Here is an 18,134-nt window from a genome sequence, read left to right as displayed (position 1 = left end):
AAATTATTTTGTAATACACACTCTGCCTCAGTGTTAGGACAACAGGGCGAGGTGGAGACTGTTGTAAACTGAAGAACTCATGCCCAGATGGTAAGCTGTTACTCAGCTCCAGTGAATTGTTTTTCAGGTTTCTTGATTTTCATAAAAATTAATTTAAAAAAAATTTTTGAGACAGTGTCTCACTCTATTGTTCAGGCTAGAGTGCAGTGGTGTGATCACGGCTAACTTTAGCCTCGACCTTCCAGGCTCAAGCAATTCTCCCATCTCAGCCTCCCCAGTACCTGGGACTACAGGAGAGTACCATCATGCCCCGCAAATTTTTTTTTTAAAGTTATTCTGCAGAGATAGGGGTCTTGCTATGTTTCCTAGGCTGGTCACAAACTACTGGGCTAGAGTGATCCTACCACCTCGGCCTCCCAAAGTGTTGATATTATAGGCATGAGCCACTGTTCCTGGCCTGAAAAATAATTTTTACATTGTCTCCTGGCTTCTAAATGTTGACAAATAAATTTTAAGGTTTAGATAACACTGTACAAGCCAAAGAAAACATATTTATTAGGCATATTTAATCTTATGAACACCAGTTTGCAACTTCTAACTTACACCTAGATTACTGAGGAAACTCCCTACATAATCCATACTGTTACTCTAGGTGCTGCCTCCTCCCTCTCATTCTATGACAATAGCTTGATTAATCTTTTTAAGTCTAAAGTGAACCACAGATCATGCCATTTTCCAAGAAAAATATTTCATTGTTGATTAAATTAAGCACAAAACTTCAGCTGAACTCTAGAGCCTCTTCTCACTGTACTCTGAGCTCTCCTTTGCAGCCTTATCTTTCCCTGCTTCCCTACATGTATTTCATGCCTCTGGACTGCAGTGGAGACTTAAAAGACCTCTGCTTATCTGCCCCATGAGCCTAAGTCATGCTCCCCATTCCCTTGTTAATTCACATTTGGTGTGCTCAGGCACCTCTGTTCTCTTTGGTTGAATTGTGTGTTACTCAAAGTTTGGTTGATTTTGTTCCCAGCTGTATTTGTGATTTAAAAGTTGCTTCCAAAACCGGGCAGGATAATATGAAAGACAGAAAAGAAATAGCAAAAATCCAAAATTCTGTACTAAGATTGCTTCACAAGGATATTTTAGTTCCTTTTTTACTTTAAAGAAACTGAGACTGGATGTTCTGGATAAAGGTTTGTATAAAGGTGATAATATGGGGATTCCAATTAGTGGACTCATTTTCAAAGGAGAATAGTTGGCCATATGGCAAAATGCTGGTGAATCTCCACCTGTACATTTTAGGTTAAAATAAAACATTTTCAGATATATACACCATTTCTATGATTACCTGCCTTGATAGACTTTGTAGATCGACCAATTATGTGTCAAAATTATCTTAGATTGTATTTGGTATTTTGCGCTCTCATTTCACTCCCAAGCTTCCTTGGCATTAGGGTTTTATTTATGCTGTTCTATCAGTCTACATACAGATCCCCTTCTCTTCATTTCTAAATTTTTGAAATTCAACCTGTTATGTTCAAATTGGCTCAAATGCCACATTCCCTATCATCCCACACATGTGTAAATGTATATACGCATACACATCCATATCCACACTCACAATTTCCCTTTGATTTCTCTGCCTTGATATGAGTTCACCATCCTTACACATCCTAAGTCTTTATGATGTTCTTTCCTAAAAATATTGATTATATTCCTTTTTTTATACTTAGTATAGAAATTAGTGTTCTTATGCTTCTGAAAATGCCACATTCTTTGAAGGCAGATTTGTGTACTTATTCATTTCTGTGCCATCCCACAGTACCTGTCATTGAACACATAGGAAATAAGATGAGCTTTATTTCTTGTCCCCCCAAACTCTTATGTCTTCTTTCACTTGAGATCAAATAATGCTGACTGGCGAGCTCAACTAGGCTTCAGACTTGGTGGGTACTCAAAACTGTTGGTAATTAGATGGTTTTTTAATGTATTGTATTTTGATACTCAGGAGACTTAGAATCTGTCTCAGAACTTAACAGGCCATTTGTAATAAGTGAATTTCTCCTTTCTCTCTGTCTTTGGAGATGGCACCTGAAGCAGCCCTTGGCAAAAAGATATACTGAAATTAGGAGTGGTACATTGCTAGACCAGTGCAATGAGATGATGTTTATGTTTATTGTCATTGATCTTGGCAAAATTTTTGGATTTAATATGTGATTGTGTTTGCATTATCTATGCTGATTTTATAATTGTAGAGATTATAATAATCAATTTGCTTTATCTTTGTGTAATTAGAGGTTTTTGATTGTTACTATTTTAGGATGAAGAATATCCCAGTCAAAATGGTCCAAAAGATGTTTGACATTTTTGCCCTAGAAACAAAAAAACAAAAAATGTTGTATATGCATCACTAAGAATGAAACAGACAAAAAACTGGCAGTCATTTTAGAAAGCAATAGAAATATGTGTTCCCTTTGGGCTTATTTTGGAAACAAAAAAGAATTTGAAAATGTCAGGTTTATAAGAGCAAAATCTCCTTGTGAAGTGCCAGAACAGGGAACATACTTAACAGGAGTCAAGTATGGATTATTGAACATCCTCAAATGAGAATGTTCATGAGCATAGTTGCCTGGCAGTGACAAAACAATTTTTATATATTTATTAAATCAAATTTAAAATGTTCTCAGTTGACTCCTACTCATTTCTTCAGAAATACTGTTGTTAACACTTTAGTGAGTTTTCTTATCAGCCTTTGTCTAGGTATTTATATATGCATATAAACCCAATATTTAGCATATATATTTAAATTAAATGATATCAGATATACAGCTGTACAACTTAATATTTTATATTTCATCAGGAGTATATTTTCTAAGTTTTTGATATCTGAAAATGTCTCTGCTTTCCCATGTGAATACTATACTAGTAGAAGAGAGCATTTTAGGATCACAGTCCTTTTCAAGATGGTAATAAATATCATTTGCTCTTTTGACTTCTAGTTTTATGGATGAATAATCCAAAGCCAGTTTATTTCTCTTGTAAAAGTGTTTTTTTTTTCAGTTTATTCCTGGAATTAAAATTGTTTGCCAATATATCAAACTAAGAGTGTGAGTGGTGTGCATTTTTATTAAAGAAGTCTAGATTTGTCTTTTGATCTGAAAAATAATCTTCCTTTTCATCTAGATAATTTGTTTCTATTTCAAAATGATTACTGCTTTTTCTTCAACTATTTTTTTTCTTAAATTCTTACTTTTTATAGTTTAAAAATCTGAGTATTCAGCTAACAACACAATGCCAGGATCAAATTCACACATATCAATACTAACCTTGAATGTAAACAGGCCCCATACTCCACTTAAAAGTAACAGAGTGCCAACCTGGATGAAAAAACAAGACCCAGTGGTATGCTGTCTTTAAGAGACCCATCTCGCATGAAATGATACTCATAGTAAAGGGGTGGAGAAAAATCTACCAAGAAAAGGGAAAGCAGAAAAAAAAGCAAGGTTGTAATCCTAGTTTCAGACAAACACACTTCAAACCAACAAAGATTTTGAAAAGAAAGAAGGGCATTATATAATGGTAAAGAGTTCAATTCAACAAGAAGGCTTAACTATCCTAAATATATATGCACCCAAAACAGGAGCACTCAGATTCATACAGCAAGTTATTAGAGACCTACAAAGAGACATAGAATCTCACACAATAATAGTGGGAGACTTCAACACTCCACTGACAGTATTAATCAGGTCATCAAGGCAGAAACTTAATAAAGATATTCAGGACCTGAACTCAACAATGAACCAAATGGATCTGATAGACCTCCACAGAATTCTCCATTGCAAAAAGACAGAATATACATTCTTCTCATTGCCACATGGCACATACTCTAACACTGACTACATAATTGGGCATAAAACAATCCTCAGCAAATGCAAAGGAACCAAAATCATACCAAACACATTCTTGGACCACAGTGCAATAAAAATATAAGTCAAGATTAAGAAAATTTCTCAAAACCAGGAAATTACCTGAAAACTAAACAACATGTTCCTAAATGACTTTTGGGCAAATAATGAAATTAAATAAGAAATCAAGAAGTTCTTTGAAACTAATGAGAACAAAGATACAACATACCAGAATCTCTGGGACACAGCTACAGTGCTGTTAATAGGGAAATTCATAGCATTAAATGCCAACATCAAAAAGTTAGAAAGATCTCAAATTAACAACCTAACATCATAACTGAAAGAATAAGTGAAGCAAGAACAAATCAACCCCAAAGCTAGCAGAAGATAAGAAATAACCAAAATCAGAGCTGAACCGAAGGAAATTGAGACACAAAAAACAATTTAAAAGATCAATGAATATAGGAGTTTGTTTTTTGAAGAAATTAATAAGATAGATAGTGCTAGCTAGAATAATAAAGAACAGAGAGAAGATCCAAATAAACACAATTAGAAATTACAAAGGGAATGTTACCACTGACTGCACAGAAATAAAAATAATCTTCAGAAACTACTAGAAACACTTCTATGCACACAAACTAGAAAACCTAGAAAAGATGGATAAGTTCCTAAACACATACAACCACTCAAGATTGAACCAGGAAGGAACTGATTTCATGAACAGAACAATAATGAGCTCTGAAATTGAATCAGTAATAAATAGCCTACCAACGAAAAATAGCCCAGGACCTGATGTATTCACAGCCAAATTCTACCAGATGTACAAAGAAGAGATGGTTCCATTTGTACAGAAAATATTCCAAAAAATTGACAAAGAGAGACTCCTTTTCAATTCATTCTATGGACCAGCATCATCTTGATACTAAAACCTGGAAGACAAACACAAAAAATAAAACTTCAGGCCAATATCCCTGATGAACATCAGTGTGAAAATCCTCAGCAAAATACTTGCAAACTGAATCCAGCAATACATCAAAAAGCTAATCCACCATGATCAAGTAGCCTTCATTCATGGGATGCAAAGTTGTTTCGACACATGGAAATCAACAAATGTGATTCATCACATAAACAGAACTAAAGACAAAAACCACCTGATTATCTCAATAGACGCAGAAAAGGCTTTCAATGAAATTCAACACCTCTTTATGTTAAAAACTCTCAATAAACTGGGAATTGAAGGAACATACCTCAAAATAATAAGAACCATCTATGACAAACCCCCAGCCAATATTATACTGAATGGATAAAAGCTGGAAGCTTTCCACTTGAAAACTGGCACAAGACAAGGATGCCTTCTCTCACCACTCCTATTCGACGTAGTTTTGGAAGTCCTATCCAGAGCAATCAGGCAAGAGAAAAAAATAAAGTTCATCCAAATAGGAAGAGGAGAAGTTAAACTATCTTTGTTTGCAGATGACATGATTCTGTATCTAGAAAACTCCATAGTCTAGGCCCAAAAGCTCCTTCAGCTGATAACTCCAGCAAAGTCTCAGGATACAAAATCAATGTACAAAAATCACTAGCATCAACAACAGTCAAGCCAAGAGCCAACCAGAAAGCCATTCACAGTTGCCACAAAAAGAATAAATTACCTAGGAATACAGCTAATGAGGAAGGTGAAAGATCTCTACAATGAGAATGAGCACTGCTCAAAGAAATCAGAGAGAACACAAACAAATGAAAAAACATCCTATGATCATGGATAGGAAGAATCAATATCATTAAAATGGCCATACTCTCCAAAGCAATTTACAGTTTCAATGTTATTCCTATCAAACTAACAATGACATCCTTCACACAAAGACAAAAGACTATTTTAAAATTTATATGGAACCAAAAAAGAGCCCAAATAGCAAAGGCAATCCTAAGCAAAAAGAAGAAAGATGGAGGCATCATGTTACCTGACTTCAAACTATACTACAGGGCTACAGTAACCAAAACAGCATGATGCTGGTACAATAAAAAATGATGAGTTCATGTCCTTTGTAGAGACATGGATGAAATTGGAAATCATCATTCTCAGTAAACTATCGCAAGAACAAAAAACCAAACACCGCATATTCTCACTCATAGGTGGGAATTGAACAATGAGAACACATGGACACAGGAAGGGGAACATCACACTCTGGGGACTGTTGTGGGGTGGGGGGAGTGGGGAGGGATAGCATTGGGAGATATACCTGATGCCAGATGATGAGTTAGTGGGTGCAGCGCACCAGCATGGCACATGTATACATATGTAACTAACCTGCACATTGTGCACATGTACCCTAAAACTTAAAGTATAATAATAATAATAATAATAATAATAAAAACAGGCACATGGAACAGAACCAATAGAACAGAATAGAGAGCGCTGAAATAAGGCCACACACCTACAACCACCTGATCTTCAACAAAGCTGAAAAAACAAGCAATGTAGAAAATACTCCTTATTCAGTAAATGATGCTGGGATAACTGGCTAGCCATATACAGAAGCCTGAAGCTCAACCCTTTTTTTTACACCATATACAAAAATCAACTCAAGATGGATTGAAGACTTAAATATAAAACACAAAACTGTAAAAACCCTGGAAGACAACCTAGGCAATAACATCCTGTACATAGAAACGGGAAAAGATTTCATGACAAAACACCAAAATCAATCACAACAAAAGCAAAAATTGATATATGGGATGTAATTGAACTAATGAGCTTCTGCACAGCAAAAGAAACTATCAACAGAGTAAACAGACAACCTACAGAATGGGAGAAAATATTTACAAATTATGCATCTGACCAAAGTCTAATATCCAGCATCTATAAGAAACTTAACCAATTTACAAGAGAAAAACAAGCAACCCTGTTAAAAAGTGGGCAAAGGATGTGAACTGACACTTTTCAAAGGAAGGCATGCATGTGGCCAACAAGCAAATGAAAAAAAGCTCGGTATCACTGATCATTAGAGAAATGCAAATCAAAACCACAATGAGATACCATCTCACACCAGTCAGAATGGCTACTATGAAAAAGTTAAAAAATAACAGATACTGGCAAGATTGCAGAGAAAAGGCAATACTTATACACTGTTGGTAGGAATGTAAGTTAGTTCAACCATCGTGGAAAGCAGTATGGCAATTCCTCAAAGAGATAAAAGCAGAACCACCATTAGACCCAGCAATCCCATTACTGGATATATACTCAGAGAAATGTAAATCATTCTACCATAAAGAGATACATATGAATGTTCACTGCAGCACTATTCACAATAGCAAAGACATGGAATCAATCTACATGCTCATCAATGACAGATTGGATAAAGAAAATGTGGTACATATACACCATGGAATACTATTCAGCCATAAAAAAGAACAAGATCATGTCCTTTGTGGGAACATGGATGGAACTGAAAGCTACTATGCTCAGCAAACTAATATAGAAACAAAAAAACAAATAATGCAGGTTCTCACTTATAGGTGGGAGCTAAATGATAACTTATGAGCACAAAGAAGGAAACAACAGACACTGTGGTTGGCTTGAGGGTGGAGGGAGGAAGGAGGGAGAGGAGAAGGAAATAGAACTATTGGGTACTGCATTTAATACCTGGGTAATGAAATAATCTGTATAACAAACCCCCATGACATAAGTTTACCTATGTAACAAGCCTTCACATATACTCCTTAACCTAGAATAAAAGTTAAAAAAAAACTGGATATTCTGTTCTTCAAGTCTTATCTTTCTTTTCTCTTGATTTCCATTTTTTCTTCATTTTTGCTTTGTTTATAATCTTCACAAATGAATCTCTCTCTTTCTATTCAGTGTATGTTTGTTTTTATAAAATTCAGAATCAAGTTTTTAATATCTAAAATCTTTAAAAATTTACATTAATTATACATATTTGCATAACTCATTCAGCCATTCTATATGTCTTTTAGTTGGACAGATTAGTCCATTTACATTCAATATTATTATTGATAAGTAAGGACTCACTCCTGCCACTTTGTTATGTGTTTGATAGTTGTTTTGTGGTCTTCTCTTCCTTCTTTATTTCCTTTCTGTCTTCCTTTTAGTGAAGGTGATTTTCTCTGGTGTTATGATTTAGTTTCTTGCTTTTTATTTTTGTGTATCTGTTGCAATTTTTGATTTGAGGATACTATGAGGCTTGCAAATACTATCTTATAATCCATAATTTTGAGTTGATAAAAACTTAACACTGTTTGCATAAACAAGTAAAAAGAAAACTAATAAAAATTTACAATTTAACTTTGTCCCTCCGCCTTTTAACTTTTTTTCTTACTATTTACATTGTATTGTACGAAGTCTTGAAAAGTTGCTGTAATTATTATTTTTGATTGGCTCATCCTTTAGTCTTTCTGCTTAAGATAAGAGCAGTTTACCCACCACAGTTACAGCATTATAATATTCTGTGTTTTTCTGTGCACTTACTATTTTTTTTTTACCTTCAGATGAGATCTTATTGTTCATTAAAGTCATTTTCTTTCTGATTGAAGTACTCCTTTTAGCGTTTCTTGTAGGATAAGTCTGGTGTTGATGAAATCCCTCAGCTTTTGTTTGTCTGGGAAAGTCTTTATTTCTCCTTCATGTTTGAAGGATATTTTAGCCAGATATACTATTCTAGGATACAAGTTTTTTTCCTTCAGCACTTTAAATATGTCATGCCACTCTCTCCTGGCCTGTAAATTTTCCACTGAAGAGTTTTCTGCAAGATGTATTGGAGCTCCTTTGTATGTGATCTGTTTCTTTTCTCTTGCTGTTTTTAGGATACTTTCTTTATCCTTGACCTTTGGGAGTTTGATTTTTAAATGCCTTGATGTAGTCTTCTTTGGGTTAGATCTGCTTGGTGTTCTATAATCCTTTTGTACTTGAATGCTGATATCTTTTTCTAGGTTTTGGCAGTTCTCTGATATTATCCCTTTGTATAAATTTTCTACTATGGTCTCTTTCTCTACCTCCTTTTTAAGGCCAATAAATCTTCGATTTGCCCTTTTGAGGCTATTTCCTAGATCTTGTAGGTGTGCTTCATTGTATTTTATTCTTTTTTCTTTTATCTCCTCTGACTGTGTATTTACACATAGCCTGTCCTCAAGCTAATTCTTTCTTCTGTTTGATCACTTCTGCTTTTAAAGAACTCTGATGCATGCCTCAGTATGCCAACTGCATTTTTTCAGCTCCAGGATTTCTGCTTGATTCTTTTTAATTATGTCAATCTCTCTTTTTAAAATTTATCTGATAGAATTCTGAATTTCTTCTCTGCATTATCTTGAATTTCTTAGACTTTTCCCAAAACAGCTATTTCAAATTCTCTGTCTGAAAGGTCACATATCTCTGTTTCTCCTTGCTTAGTCCCTGGTGCCTTATTTAGTTCATTTGGTAGGGTCATGTTTTCCCAGATGGTCCTGATACTGGTAAATGTTCATCTGTGTCTGGCCATTGATAAGTTAGATATTTACTGTAGCTTTTGCTGTCTGGTGTTGTTTGTACCCGTCCTTTTTGGGAAGGCTTTTCAGATATTCAAAAGGACTTGTGTGTTGTGATCTAAGCTATATTTACTTTAGGGGGAACCTTAAGCCCAGTGACATTGTGGTTCTTGCAGACTCATAGAGATACTGCTTTGATGGTCTTAGAAACAGAGTGGCATCTGCAATTCAAGTCTGTCTTTCTTACCTCTTCAGTGTCCCTTTCAGTGATACATAGTTAAAACCAGGTACTGTGAGTGCTCATCTGACCTACTTATTGATTCTTTTTTTTCTTTTTTTAAAATTTTACTTTAAGTTTCAGGATATATGTGCAAAATGTGCAGGTTTGTTACATAGGTGTATATGTGCCAGGGTGGTTTGCTGCACCTATCAATCCATCACCTAGGTATTAAGCCCCACATGTATCAGCCATTTGTGCTGATGCTCTTGCACCCCCCACTCCCACTCAGTGTGTTGTTCCCCTCCCTGTGTCCACATGTTTTCACTGTTCAGCTCCCACTTATGAGTGAGAACATGCAGTGTTTGGTTTTCTGTCCCTGCACAGGACATGATCTCATTCCTTTTTATGGCTACGTAGTATTCCATGGTGTATATGTACTGCATTTTCTTTATCCAGTCTATCATTGATGGGCATTTTGGTTGGTTCCATGTCTTTGCTATTGTGAATAATGCTGCAATAAACACACATGTGCATGTATGTTTGTATGTATCTTCATAATGGAATGATTTCTATTCCTTTGGGTGTATATCCAGTAGTGGGATTGCTCGGTCAAATGGTATTTCTGGTACTAGATCCATGAGGAATCACCACACTATCTTTCACAATGGTTGAACTAATTTATATTTCCACCAATGGAGTACAAGCATCTGTTGCTTCCTGACTTTTTTTTTTTTTTGAGACGGAGTTTCACTCTTGTTGCCCAGGCTGGAGTGCGATGGCATGATCTCGGCTCACTTCAACCTGTCTCCCGGGCTCAAGTGATGCTCCTGGCTCAGCCTCCTGAGTAGCTGGGATTACAGGCACCCATGACCACACCCAGCTAATTTTTTGTATTTTTAATAGAGACAGGGTTTCACCATGTTGGCCAGGCTGGTCTTGAAGTCCTGACCTCAGGTGATCCACCTGTCTTGGCTTCCCAAAATGCTGGGATTACAGGTGTGAGCCACCGTGCCCAGCCACTTCTTGACTTTTTAATAATCACCCTTCTGACTAGCATGAGATGGTATCTCATTGTGTTTTTTATTTGCAATTCTCTAATGATCAGTGATGCTAAACTTTTTTTCATGTATTTGCTGGCTGCATAAATGTCTTATTTTGAGAAATGTCTGTTCATGTCCTTTGCCTAGTTTTTGATGGGGATGTCTGTTTTTTCTTGTAAATTTGTTTAAGTTCCTTATAAATTCATTAACTTAATCCATCTTGAGTTAATTTTTGTATAAGGCATAAGGAAGAGGTCCAGCTTCAGTTTTCTGCATATGGGTAACCAGTTTTCTCAGCACCATTTATTAAATAGGGAGTCTTTTCTGCATTGCTTGTTTTTGTCAGGATTGTCAAAGATCAGATAGATGGTTGTAGATGTATGATCTTATTTCTGAGGTCTGTATTCTGTTCAATTGGTCTATATGTCTGTTTTGGTACCAGTATCATGCTGTTTTGGTTACTGTACCCTTGTAGTATGGTTTGAAGTCAGGTAACATCATGACTCCAGCTTTGTTCTTTTTCTTAGGATTGTCTTGGCTATATGGGCTCTTTTTTAGTTCTATAAGAAATTTAAAGTAGTTTTTCTAATTCTGTGATGAAAGTCAATGGTAGTTTGATTTAAATAGCATTGAATCTATAAATTACTTTCAGCCATATGGCCATTTTAATGATATTGATTCTTCCTATCCATGAGGATGGAATGTTTTTCCATGTGTTTGTGTCCTTTCTTATTTCTTTGAGCCATAGGTTGTAATTCTCCTGGAAGAGGTCCTTCACATCTCTTGTTAGCTGTATTCCTAGGTATTTTATTCTCTTTGTAGCAATTGTGAATGAGAGTTTACTCATGATTTGGTTCTCTGCTTGTCTATTGTGGGTGTATAGGAATGCTTGTGGTTTTTGCACGTTGATTTTGTATCCTGAGACTTTATTGAATTTGCTTATCAGCTTAAAGGGTTTTTGGGCTGAGACAATGGGGTTTTCTAAATACAAAATCATGTCATCTAAAAACAGAGACAATTTGACTTCTTCCCTTCCTATTTGAATATACTTTGTTGTTTTTTCTTGCCTGATTGCCCTGGCCAGAACTTCCAATACTATGTTGAATAGAAATGGTTAGAGACAGCATCCTTGTCTTGTGCCAGTTTTCAAAGGGAATGGTTCCAGATTTTGCCCATTCAGTGTAATGTTGACTGTGTTTATCAAAGGCATTTGATAAACAATACAAGTATGTGATGTACATAACAATTATTGTTTAAAATTAGCCGAGATTTGTATTTTGCTTGTTACATGGCCACTTTTTACTGTTGCTTCATGTGCATTCAAGCAGATATATATTCTCTCATTTTGGATGCAGAATTATACATAATTTAATTTTTAATGCTTGGCCATTAGATTGAAATAAGTGTTTAGAAGTCTTCCACTTTGAGTTACATTTGTCAATTTCTCACATTTAAGTAAAATTTTGCTATATATATTCTGAAGCATAAAGATGCATAAAAGTTTAGAAATATATCTTTATGATGACTGGAAACTTTCATCACTATGTGATGTGAAAGAGAGGTGTTTATCTCTAATAATACTTGTATTCAAATCTACATTTCTAATATAAATATTATGGGGTTTCTTGTTATTTTCCTGGCATATTATTTTCTATGCTTTCAACATTTTTGGATCTTTATTCTTACATGTGTCTCTTGTAAATAGAATATAGCTGGATTTTGAAAGGTCATCCTTACAATGTCTGTCTTTAATTTGAAATATTAGATTGGTGCAAAAGTAATACTTAGTGCTATTTTATTTATTTTAATTATTCATTTATTAGTAGGTGTCCTAATATATTGTGCTATTTATTTTGCTTTTCTATGCTTGTCACAATTATCCCTTTTAAGATAATGAATTTTATTTTTTGTTTCTCACTCTATTGGGTTTATTTGGAGAGTATATATTCTATTTCTGGTCTTTAACTAGATACCCTAGAACTTGTACCTTGTGCATTTAATTACCTAGCAAATTCTGAAGTTAATAAAAACAATCTCTTCTTTTGAAGGAAGTAAGAATGTTACCCATTACCTCTGATCACTCTTCTCTTGACATACATGATATTGTTTTCTGATATTTCAACTCTGTTTTTCTAGCCATACAAGTTAAATATAATAATAGTTGTTACTTTATAAGGACAAATATTTATTACCCTCATCTTTATTAATTTCTTACTGTTTCTTTTTGTATCTCAGACACTACTTCTAAGACCATTTTCTTTCTTCCTCATATTGATACTTTAGAACAAGCTTGTCCAAACTGCAGCCCACAGGCTGCATGTGGCCCAACAATGGCTTTGAATGCAGCCCAACATAAATTTGTAAACTTTCTTAAAACATTATGAGATGCTTTTGCGTTTTTTGTTTTGTTTTTTAGTTCATCAGCTATTATTAGTGATACTTTATTTTATGTGTGGCCCAAAACAATTCTTCTTCTTTCTATGGCCCAGGGAACCCAAAAGATTGGACACCTCTGCTTCAGAAGATCCTTTAGTGAAAATCTAGTGGTGAACCCTTTTTTAATTTTTATTTTCTTTAGTCAGGATCTCACTCTGTCATCTGGGCTGGAGTACAGTGATGTGATCACGGCTCACTGCAGCCTTGAACTCCCAGGCTCAAGCAATCCTCCCTCCTCAGCCTCCCGAGTAGCTGAGACTACAGGGGTGTGACACCATGTCCAGCTAACTTTTGTGTTTTTTGTAGAGATGGGGTTTCACCAGTTTCCCAGGCTAGTCTTGAATTCCTGAGCTCAAGAGATCCACTTGCCTCTGCCTCCCATGTGTATATTAGGCACACATGGTGCATGGCCTAATATACAAAAATATTTATTTTATGTTTTCTTAAATAAGGATTTTCTGGGTTTATAACTATAGACATGTAGCTTTTTCTCACAACATATTGAAGATTTTATTTCACTATTTCTTTCTTCAGTTTTTGCTTTTTAGAAGTCTGATTTAGTTTATAATTCTTTCAAAGTGTATTTTTTTCTGTTTTAAAATTTCCTTTTTTATATTGACAATAATAATTGTACAGATAATGGGGTACTTAGTGATTTTTTGATATATATTATGTATAGTGATCAGATAAGTGTAATTAGCATATCCATCATCTCAAACCTTGATCATTTATTTGTGTTGGGAATGTTCAATATCCTCTTTCTAGCCATTTAAAACTATATAACATGTTATTGCTCTCTATAGTCATCCTACAGTGGTATAGAACACTAAAATTATCTAGCCATTATTTTGTATTGTTCAACAAATCTCTCTCTATTCCTCCCTTCCCCCTGTCCTTCCCAGCCTCTAGTATCCTCTGTTCTACTTTTTACTTCTATGAGATCAACTTTTTTTAGCTTCCACATTCGAGTGAGAATGTGCAATGTTTAACTTTCTATTCCTGGCTTATCTTACTTAACATAATGTCCTACAGTTCAATCTATGTTGCTGCAAATGACAGAATTTTATTTTGTGAGGTATATGCATCACATTTTCTTTATTTGTTCATCTGTTGTTGAACATCTAGGCTGAGTCCATATCTTGGCTACTCTGAATAGTGCTGCAGTAAACATGAGGGTTCAGATGTGTCTCCGATATAATAATTTCCTTTTTTTGGATAAATTCCCAGTAGTAGGATTGCTGGATCATATGGTAGTTCTATTTACAGTTTTTTTTTTGAGGAATCTTCATACTGTTCTCCAAAGTGGCTGTAATATTCTCCATTCCCATCAACAGTGGATAAGAGTTCCCTTTTCTCCCCATCCTTGCCAGCATTTGTTGTTTATCATCTTGTTGATGATAGCCATTTTAAATGGAGTAAGATCATACCTCATTGTCGTTTTTATTTGCATTTCCCTGATAATTAGTGACATTGAGCATTTTTTTTCATATACCTGTTGGCCATTTGTATATCTTCTTTTGAGGAATGTCTGTTCAGATCATTTGTCCATTCTTTAATCAGATTGTTTTCTTTATTATCTAGATATTTCAGTTCCTTGTATATTTTAGATACTAAGCTCCTGTCAAATGAGTAGTTTGCAAATACTGTCTCCATTCTGCAGATTCTCTTTTCACTCTGTTGATTGCTTCCTTTGTTTTGCAGAAGCTTTTTAGATATTAATCTCCAGTCAAATGAGTAGTTTGCAAATATTTTCTCCATTCTGCAGGTTCTCTTTTCACTCTGTTGATTGTTTCCTTTGTTGTGCAGAAGGTTTTTAGTTTAATATAATTTCATTTGTCTTCACTTTTGTTGCCTAGGCTTTGGAGGTGTTATTCATAAAAACTTTTCCAAGTCCAATGCCCTAGGCTTTTTGAAATATAAGATAAGATCATGTCATCTGCAAACAGAGACTATTTGACTTGCTCTTTTTCAATATGAATGCCATTTTTTTTTCCTTTTTGACAGATTGTTCTAGTTAGGACTTCTAGTACTATGCTAAATATGAATGGTTAGTGTGGGTATCCTTATCTTATTCCAGTTCTTAGAGGAAAGCCTTTCAGTTTTTTCTCCGTTCAGTATGATGTTAGCTAAGGGTTTGTCATATATGGACTTTATGATGTTGAGGAACTTTCCTTCTATACCTAATTTATTAAGAGTTTTTATCATGAAGTCAGAATAAATGTTATCAAAATCTTTTTCTGAATCTATTGAATTGAGATGATCATGTGATTTTTGTCCTTCATTCTATTGATGTAATGTATAACGTTTAGTAATTTGCATAATTTGAACTATCTTTGCATTCCTGGGATAAATCCCACTTGACTGTGGTATATTATTGTTTTGATGTGTTGTTGGATTTGGTTTGTTGGCATTTTGTTTAAGATTTTTGCGAGGCAGCAAGAGGACCTGCGGCAGGCCCTCTTCGGCAGTCTCTCCGGCCCGGTTTCCCTCGGCGTGCTACTGTGCGCTCGATCCAGCACCATGGGGAAGCGGGACAATCGGGTGGCCTATATGAACCCAATAGCAATGGCGAGATCAAGGGGTCCAATCCAGTCTTCAGGGCCAACAATACAGGATTATCTGAATCGACCAAGGCCTACCTGGGAAGAAGTAAAAGAGCAACTAGAAAAGTAAAAGAGCAACTAGGAAAGAAAAAGAAAGGCTCCAAGGCTTTGGCTGAATTTGAAGAAAAAATGAATGAGAACTGGAAGAAAGAACTGGAAAAACACAGGGAGAAATTGTTAAGTGGAAGTGAGAGCTCATCCAAAAAAAGACAGAGAAAGAAAAAAGAAAAGAAGAAATCTTGTAGGTATTCATCTTCTTCATCAAGCTCTGATTCTTCCAGCAGTTCTTCTGATTCTGAAGATGAGGATAAGAAACAAGGGAAACGGAGAAAGAAAAAGAAGAACCGTTCACATAAATCTTCTGAAAGCTCCATGTCAGAAACTGAATCAGACAGTAAGGATAGTTTAAAAAAGAAAAAGAAGTCAAAAGATGGAACTGAGAAAGAAAAGCATATTAAAGGACTCAGCAAAAAGAGAAAGATGTATTCTGAGGATAAACCTTTATCATCTGAGTCCTTGTCAAAATCAGAGTATATTGAGGAGGAAAAAACAAAAAAGAAAAAGAAGCATAAGAAACACAGTGAGAAGAAGAAAAAGAAGGCTGCTAGTTCAAGTCCTGACTCACCGTAACATTAAGAAAAATCAGGATTCCCTTATAAAGAAAGTGCAATGTCTGAGGAAATTTCAACTGTGAAAACTACAACATATTTACTAAAATGCATGAATTTTCTTGTTTTTAGAATTATTCCTGGACTATTCAGTAGCCACTCAGATGCCACTGTGTGAAAGGGCCATAAATGTTGCCTGCTGCTTGAACATCTATTTTTTTCTCTTCCAGTGCTTGATAACTCTGGGAGATAATACACTGCAGTCGTACTAGTGGTTAAGATATTTGGGAATAAAATTAATACTTTTGACTAGAAGCGTCTAAGGATAAACCAACAGAAATTGAATCTGGATACATCTTTAAGATGTAATCAGAAATGTCCAGATGACTCTAGTTAGAATTTTTGAAGGAGGGATTACATTAATATTTCAAAACCCTTACTCTGTAGATAAGTGTATTTTAATTTTTTCCCCTCGTATACTTTTATTTACCTGGGGAAGGAGCTTTTAGGGTTGGGGGGTGGTTTGCTATCTCTTTAGCTAGCAGAATAGTGTGCCTTTGATCCTCACACATCCTGTATTATGGACACAGTAGCCATGCTTCACGGGGAGGTCAGAGCTGGCTACCAGCAGTCTTGCCCTTTACTGAGCTTAGTGTCATCTTTGGATGCTGTCATATGCTGCTTTGAGTGAACCAGAGAAACAGCCATTTGCAGCATGAGAAAGCCCCAAAAGCTCTGGGATTTACCTCCACTTCAGTAATAATGAATATTTTTTAGCATTAGAATGTGTTATGTCATTTGAATTAATTTTGACTACACTTTGGCTTGGGAGAGGAATTATTTTAAATAGACATTGGTACTTTTTGAACTTGATAGCTAAAGATTCTAAAATGCATGTTTTATACTAAGTTTTAACCAGTCAGGAAAATTTTATGTAACTAGTGATAGTTTATTTTTTTGTATGAATTTTGTTTAGGCTGCAATGTTTAGCTTTTGTTAACTCCTCACTCTTGCTGTCTTAAGTTCATTACCATGTTTAATGGCCTACTTGCCAAGATATTTAGCATGTAAAAAGCAGGGTTTTGATTAAAAAAAAAAAAAAGGCTTCATATTGAAGCTGAGACTTACAATAACAAGTTGAGTGGCAAGCCTGGTATGCTGTGTCTTATTGCCAGAATCTTAGTAAATGTAATGTTTTAAAAGTTTGTTGTCTTTGTATATTAATAACAAATTATGACAAGTTTAAAAAAAAAAAGATTTTTGCATCTGTGTTCATCAGGAATGTTGAACTGTGGTTGCCTTTTCGTTGCTGTGTCTTTTTCTGATTTTGGTACCAGGGTTATGCTGGCTTAATAAAATGAGTTACGAAAAATTCTCTCTGCTTTAAATTTTGGAATAGTTTGAGAAAAATTGGTATTAATTGTTCTTTAAAGGAATGCTACTTTACAACTTCTACTCATCAATTCAACATCGTTATCTGGCACATTTCCTTTCAGCATGATCAGGTGAACTAGTGAGAGTTTACCTTGGGTTTCAGTAGAGTTACTTGGCTTACAAGAGTTTTAGAAGTAATCATTCTGGATTTATTTCTGCTCAGCTGCATTCATTTTTAGCTGCAAATCTGGCCGGTGTTTCTCTTTGATTCTTCTCCTCCTCATATTACCTCCAGATGGTTTCTGAGGTCAAGTTATCCTAGCCTCAGAGGCAGTTTTTCTTATGCTATTTGCAGTGTTGACTTTGACTTATTTAGAGGTATCCCCCGAGTCTTTTGTGGACTTCACATACTCTCATTCCTCCTTATTTTACGTAAAATGTCTTTGGAAGAGTCTTTACAGATCTTTTGT

The 18,134-nt window shown here is 35.2% G+C and overlaps 1 pseudogene; it reads left to right on the top strand.

The window, feature by feature from the left end:
• Window positions 1-15,446: 15,446 nt before the first annotated feature.
• LOC103784026 (protein FAM133B-like) lies at window positions 15,447-17,491 on the top strand (annotated as a pseudogene).
• The last annotated feature ends 643 nt before the right edge of the window (window positions 17,492-18,134 follow it).

This window comes from Pan paniscus, chromosome 13 (genome assembly GCF_029289425.2).
Source record: "Pan paniscus chromosome 13, NHGRI_mPanPan1-v2.0_pri, whole genome shotgun sequence".
Classification (NCBI taxonomy): Eukaryota; Metazoa; Chordata; class Mammalia; order Primates; family Hominidae; genus Pan; species Pan paniscus.
This window is presented reverse-complemented; position numbering and strand designations above follow the sequence as displayed.